Source organism: Thunnus maccoyii, chromosome 18 (assembly GCF_910596095.1).
Source record: "Thunnus maccoyii chromosome 18, fThuMac1.1, whole genome shotgun sequence".
NCBI classification, from domain to species: domain Eukaryota; kingdom Metazoa; phylum Chordata; class Actinopteri; order Scombriformes; family Scombridae; genus Thunnus; species Thunnus maccoyii.
In genome coordinates, this window is record NC_056550.1 from 18398876 (window position 1) to 18405075 (window position 6200).

At 37.6% G+C, this 6200-nt stretch overlaps 1 long non-coding RNA gene across 3 annotated transcripts; it reads right to left on the minus strand.

Annotated features, from left to right (window-relative positions):
* Positions 1-2804: 2804 nt before the first annotated feature.
* LOC121883533 lies at positions 2805-5785 on the minus strand. Of its 3 annotated transcripts, XR_006092230.1 has the most exons (5): positions 5427-5785; positions 4531-5147; positions 4239-4415; positions 3925-4068; positions 2805-3830 (listed from the first exon to the last, which is right to left on the minus strand). It is a non-coding gene; the product is annotated as an uncharacterized LOC121883533 (long non-coding RNA). The 3 variants fall into 3 exon arrangements; XR_006092231.1 differs by lacking the exon at positions 4531-5147; XR_006092229.1 differs by having other exon boundaries at positions 4239-5147.
* Positions 5786-6200: the final 415 nt, after the last annotated feature.

Below are 6200 nucleotides of genomic sequence, written 5' to 3' on the forward strand. Positions count from 1 at the left end.
GAAGTGTGCCAAAATATCTGTTGTCTACAGTTACTGGATTCCGTCACTTCTCATATTCCTGTAATAAAATGAAAGATGAGGTACCATCAATAAAAGTTCACCTTTTATGTATCTCCCTAAATGGACATGAAAACAGCTGGCAAGTCATTTCAGGTATTGTCAAAAATAAGTTTCACATGCCAAATAACTTCATCCAGTTGCTACATTTGATACTAAAGAAGCTATTAAAGAAGCATGATACAAGTGTCCTGGCAGATCTTGAAGGCTTATGCACATTATGGCATGTTTGATTTGAATTTGGCTCACCAAAGAAAATATGATATGATATATAAAAATATCTAACATTTAGTTCATATCAAAAAATATATAAACACTTAGTTCATATCATGAAGTGGGTTAACAGTTGTAAATTCTTTCTTAATTGATTTTGACTCATTTCAAGGTGGCTCTTGGGACACATACTGATTTATTCCAGCAAATGGTAGGAGAATTTAAAATGACTAACATATGAGTATTTTCCATTACTTGTTATAGCTTCTTTGCTGCTGATACTGATTGCATAAGCCCAGATCATTGCTTCAGAATGTATATTTCTGTACATCTCTGAATGAATATATGTGATGCTTTATGTGCATGTAGAGAGATTACACCTGCTTACCAGTGCAACTACCCTTAGTCTATATCACCTCACACAGGCTGCTGTGAAGAATGAACTGTTATTAGATAATGAGATTTACTTGCAGAAATATGTGATCATTACAGTGGCCCGTGAGTTGTACCTTTTGTTTCATATGGGATTTGGGATTCTGCTATGAAAAAGAAATCCACTTTGGTGTATTGGTGGTGTTGATTTCTTCTGTTGTTTATGTGACATGAACATGTTAAGCCTGTCACCATATAGTCCCTTTACGAGGATACTCTCACTAAAAGGTCCTCAGGGCTAACAGATGAAGGGTTGCCAAATGGCTGAATAGAGATGACTCATTGTGCTCCAGTATTCCAAGTCAAGCTTTGATGTCTTCCAGAGAATTTAGTGTAAAGATTTGTAATAACTTGGCAACCCACATCTATTTGTCACCCGTGACATCCAAATTATAACATTGCATGGATGCAGAGAAGGCCTGAGTCTAAGAGGAATTTGATTTGATAATTTTATTAATATGAGAAATTAAAAAAAAAACATGTTTGGTCTTTGTTCAAATTACAAAATATTTTCTCAGAATCCTTTATCATAATCTTGCATTCATTCATAAGATGTTTGGAACTAGAAAATATATGAATAATGTAAATTGTATGCAATAATCTGCCAACAATGGAAGAAAATGAATCGATAAATTAATCTCTGCCTGTGTGTCTGAACTCTACTGATCTGATAGCTCCATATCATTTCAGCTATACTGGAGGATGAGGGAGGAGGCTCAGGCAAGGTTTATTTCAGCTCGTGTGGGCATTTCTTTGTCAACCTATACATTCACATTACAAAACAACAGCCCAACTACGCTCCCCAGCTCCTTAGACAACCATCCCTTATATACTTTCACAGGTAAATGACACAGGTTACAATGTGTCTCAAAGACTGCAGCAATACCAGTGTCTGCTTCACCCTATCATTTTTACTTGGCTGTCTTAGCTTCACACTTTACACATTAGCTTCACACCTTGATGCTTTCTCAAACCAAAATGTAGGATTACAGGGACCTAAACTTTCACAAGCAATACTGATTTACAAAAACTAGATTAATTCTACACTTTGCACTATAATAAAAGTTTCAAGTTTACACTTGTATGTTCAGTACACCCCAAACAATAGTGCAAAATAAGTCAACTCCACAATTAGGCCAAATACACTGTATATATTCACAATTTAGACTAAGTTGTATTTATTATCGACGTGAACCACAGCTGACCTGATCATGGAGCTGAATGGTCATAACAGTGTGTTTAAGGACTGCAGCAATACCAGTGTCTGCTTCTCTTTCATTTTTACTTGGCTGTCTTAGCCTCACACCATCCTTTATTGACACTTTCTCAAACCAAAATGTAGAATTACAGGGAGCTAAGCTTTCAAAAGTAATACTGATTTAACAAAATGTAGAATCATGTTAAATTGAGCTCTATAAAAACCTCTCGTGGAATTATTCTTGCACTATAATACAAGTCTCAAGTTTACATTTCTATGATCAGTACACCCCAAACAATAGTGCAAAATCGATCAACTCCACAAAATCCTGTCATGTCTTTTTCCATCTTGGTAGTTGTCCACCAGATTTTGAGAGAGAGATTCTGGTACTTCTGGTGTTTCAATTTTGTGTAGCTTCATAGGTTCACTTTACATCAGTTCAGACTAAGGCTTTTAATTTTTTTTGTGAAATTTTAAATGTTGCAACACACTGAGCATTCAGACAGGCAGTGGATTTGAGTGGTTTGAGAAGTCTCTGGATATTTTTTATACTTTTATACTTGAAATGACTGGTATTCAATCCATAAATTCAAACTGACCACAGTCACTGTGCCTTGTGAGGGAACAAAACAAATTTAGGTTGTAAAAATAGGCAATAAATGAAAAGTGCAAAGCAATAATCGCCTTTGAAATTCTTCCCTACATGTTACACGGTGTTCTGTCACTGTGTTATGGGTGTATAAATAGGTAGAGGTCTGTCTGCAATGAGGTGATGAGTAAAGTTTTAGCTCAGTAGTCAGCACAGTCCTTCGTAAGGTAGTTTATTCATGAACACTCATTGTAACACTTTAATTTTCTAAAATTAAAAGCATAATAACAACAAAAACAGGATTTTTAAGCCTCTTTCCAGTTTTATTCTAATACAAACAGAATTCATAGATACAGATACAAATACAAATACTGGGCTCTCTGCACATCCCTAACTCACAACTATTGTATGTTGTACATACACACTAATGCTTGTTGTGAAGGCTTGGGGGCTGCACACTACCTAAAGCAGGAGGGGAAGCTCAAAGTTGTTGCATATGCCAGTCGAGGTCTTTGCAAAAGCGAAAGAAACTACCCCACTCACAAGCTTGAATTCTTAGTCCTAAAGTGGGCTGTTGATGAGCAGTTTAATGACTACCTTTATGGCACAAGTTTCACTGTACTTACCCACACCAATCCCCTCACATATGTGTTAACATCTGCCAAGCTAGATGATGCTGGACATCGCTGGTTAGCTGCTCTTTATACCTACCAGTTCACTGTTAAGTACAGAGCAGGGCAAACCAACCATGAAGCAGATGGGTTATCCCGTCAGCCTCAAGACCCACCTCGTGAGGATGAAGCTGTAATTAAAGAGAGGAAGAATTGAGGATATGAAAAGAAGGCTCTTGGATGTAAGAGACGACATGGGTCATGAAGTATTCTACCACTACCCAGAACAGAGTCAGATCCTACTGGCCAAGAATAGCCAGAGCCATTGAGGAAAAGTGCAAAAAATGTGAACACTGTTACAAGAGAAAGGCTGTTCCCCAAAAGAGACACATTATCAAGAGTCTGCTTCATTATCATAAAGTTTATAAAGATTTAGCATGATACTATATTGCATACTCACGTAATCAGTCCATACTGGTGCTCATGATCTGACATACAAACATAGTTTGAACACACAGTTCAAATGAATTCTGTTTTGATCATTCCTCAAATAAGCTTATGTTTAAGGTCAGTTCTATCAATCAATTTAACGGTAGTTACTTTAATCTTACCAGTAAGCATTAACTTATGGGCATTATCAGAGATGGAGAAGATATGGGGTGGTGAATCAATCATACACGGGAAGCCACTTGTAGGGATTCACACCAACATAAAACAATCCAAAGTAGGTCTGCAATAGTAGAGAATAAACACTGAACATTTGTATATGTATACCAAAATAATACTTACATTACATACACACTGAATGAAAGTTAAAAACTTACTTAGATCATCCATCATGCATCACGCTCTTTGAGGTTATACAGCACAGATGGCCTGTTGAAGTGGGTCATCATGGCCATGTCCTCCATTTTATTGAACTTTGGAAGATTCCTTGAATGGATGTCCTTCTCCTTTACAGTGACAGTCTGAAGAGAAAATGTAAATAATTTTTTTTTGTTTTACCAAGATATTTCATATAAAGATTTTTTCAGTTAGATGTCATGTTTCACAGTTAGGGTCTGTGAATGAAAGAGACTAATACAACGATTATGAATGAATTAAATTAACATAGTATTTCAAACAATTATTTACATACCTTTCCCTGTCTGTCTCAACCGTGGCTTTGCCACCTTCCTTTTTGACAAGTATACACATGACACATGCATTGGCATCAAATGGAGCAGTCAGGGCCTCAATCCTCTACTCTGGTTTTTGGAGGTAAATGGCCGCAGGGCCATACTGTTCCATCTCTGCATCTGTGCTCATGGTGGCACTTTAAAGGAAATTGTAAAAATGAGAGTGTCGGATTTATATCATAATAATTGTGTTGCAGAACATGCAGTTTAATAATGTACATTATTCTAATTTTTTCATGATGAAAAATGTACCTCATCTGATGCAGACAGAATTTCAATGGTATTCTGTTTATGTCAAGATGCTACAAAACAAAGTTATAGGTAGACAAATGTATTTTTCTTATTGGTTTGCAAATTGATCTATTATTCCAACAGTAAACATAACATACAAAACCTGAAATTAAAAAATAGTCAAAGTTAAGCAAAATAAATTGAAAATGAAACATGCAAACATGCATTCAACAATTAACAGGGACATGCTATAGGAACAGATGACAGCACTCATCTGTCTCAGATGCCTAGTTAATGTCCAGCTCTGAGCCTGCCTCAGGAATGCTTGACACCTTGTTTTGTGATAGAGATATGTTCAATTTATATAAGTTTATAAGTATATTTTTAGGTGGAGCAGAACAGGTGGACCCAAATGCAGGAGACAGCAGCCAGTATGAACTGAAAAATTGTCTTTATTTAGCCTCAGGGGCAAAGCAAAACTGAACTGCACTGGAATGCAAATTATTCAAATCTACAGGAACAAATGTTAGCTTAAGATGCAGGCAGCACTGAATGGGCCCTCGCGCCTCCGCTCATGTCGGGCCGTGGCGCATTTGAAGGGCTTCTGTCATGGGCATATAGATGTCTTCAGACCCGGGCTGTTTTCAGACAGTGCAAGACGGAGATAAACATCACTTTCTTTGTCCACTATTTTGCCTGCTGCTGGGGCTGCTTTGCTGCAATTTCATAGGGGGCGCTATTCAGCCAGTTTGCATCACTGATAAAATATTGTCATGTAGACGTGTTCAGGCTGGGACTCTTATCAAACATGTAAAGTTTGGTGCAGACTGGAGCATGTACAATAAAGTTATAGCAACTTCCTCTGTCATGGTGAAACATCAAATCTCAATGGTAACAGAGATGAAAACACGTCTTACCTCGATGTTGGTGTGACCAAGTAGGAAGAGCCAAGCTCAAGCAGGCTGTTTTTGTAAGCTTGCATGATGACATGTCATCAGGCCACCACAACGCCCAGTAATTGAGCCACCAGTAGCACCAATCACGTCAATAAAATTTCTGGAAGCTGACGAATCACAAAGCTTGTCTCCATGGTTCTGGGAATCTGCCTGATTGCACTTCATGTCTGTTGTACGTTTAAATATATGGTGCCACGAGTCCTTGCTGGACAAAGATGTGTTACTTTAGTTGTCTGTTATCTAACATTGCATGAAGGAGTTAAATATCATTTCCTGTGTCCACTATATGGTGCTAGAAAACACGAATTAAATAAAAATCATATCGCTGTATATCAACTGTAGAGCACACCTTGAAAATTTCATGTGAATCAGATGATGTTTGTCATATAAGGCTGACTTGCTCACAGCTGTGTCATCAAAATTGTGCACTTTTAACACTTTTAACCCACATGACCTGGTCAAAGTTTGATTGAAATGTGCACTGTCACAGGGCTCTACAGTGCGAGTATTTCACCCGCATTTGTACCTAAAAATAGATATGTGCGAAGTGGAAAAATAATTTACTTGCACACTGTGCGACTGCAAATTACAACCATAAGACTATATGAAATGCTAGAGGGATTTAAAGTTGAAACGACGGATACAGAAAGTGGCGACGCTAATAAGGCTAACGGAGCGTTAGCTGCAGCATGACCCGGTTTGTTATTCAGGTTAAAGTGGGAAGAACCAGAGGGT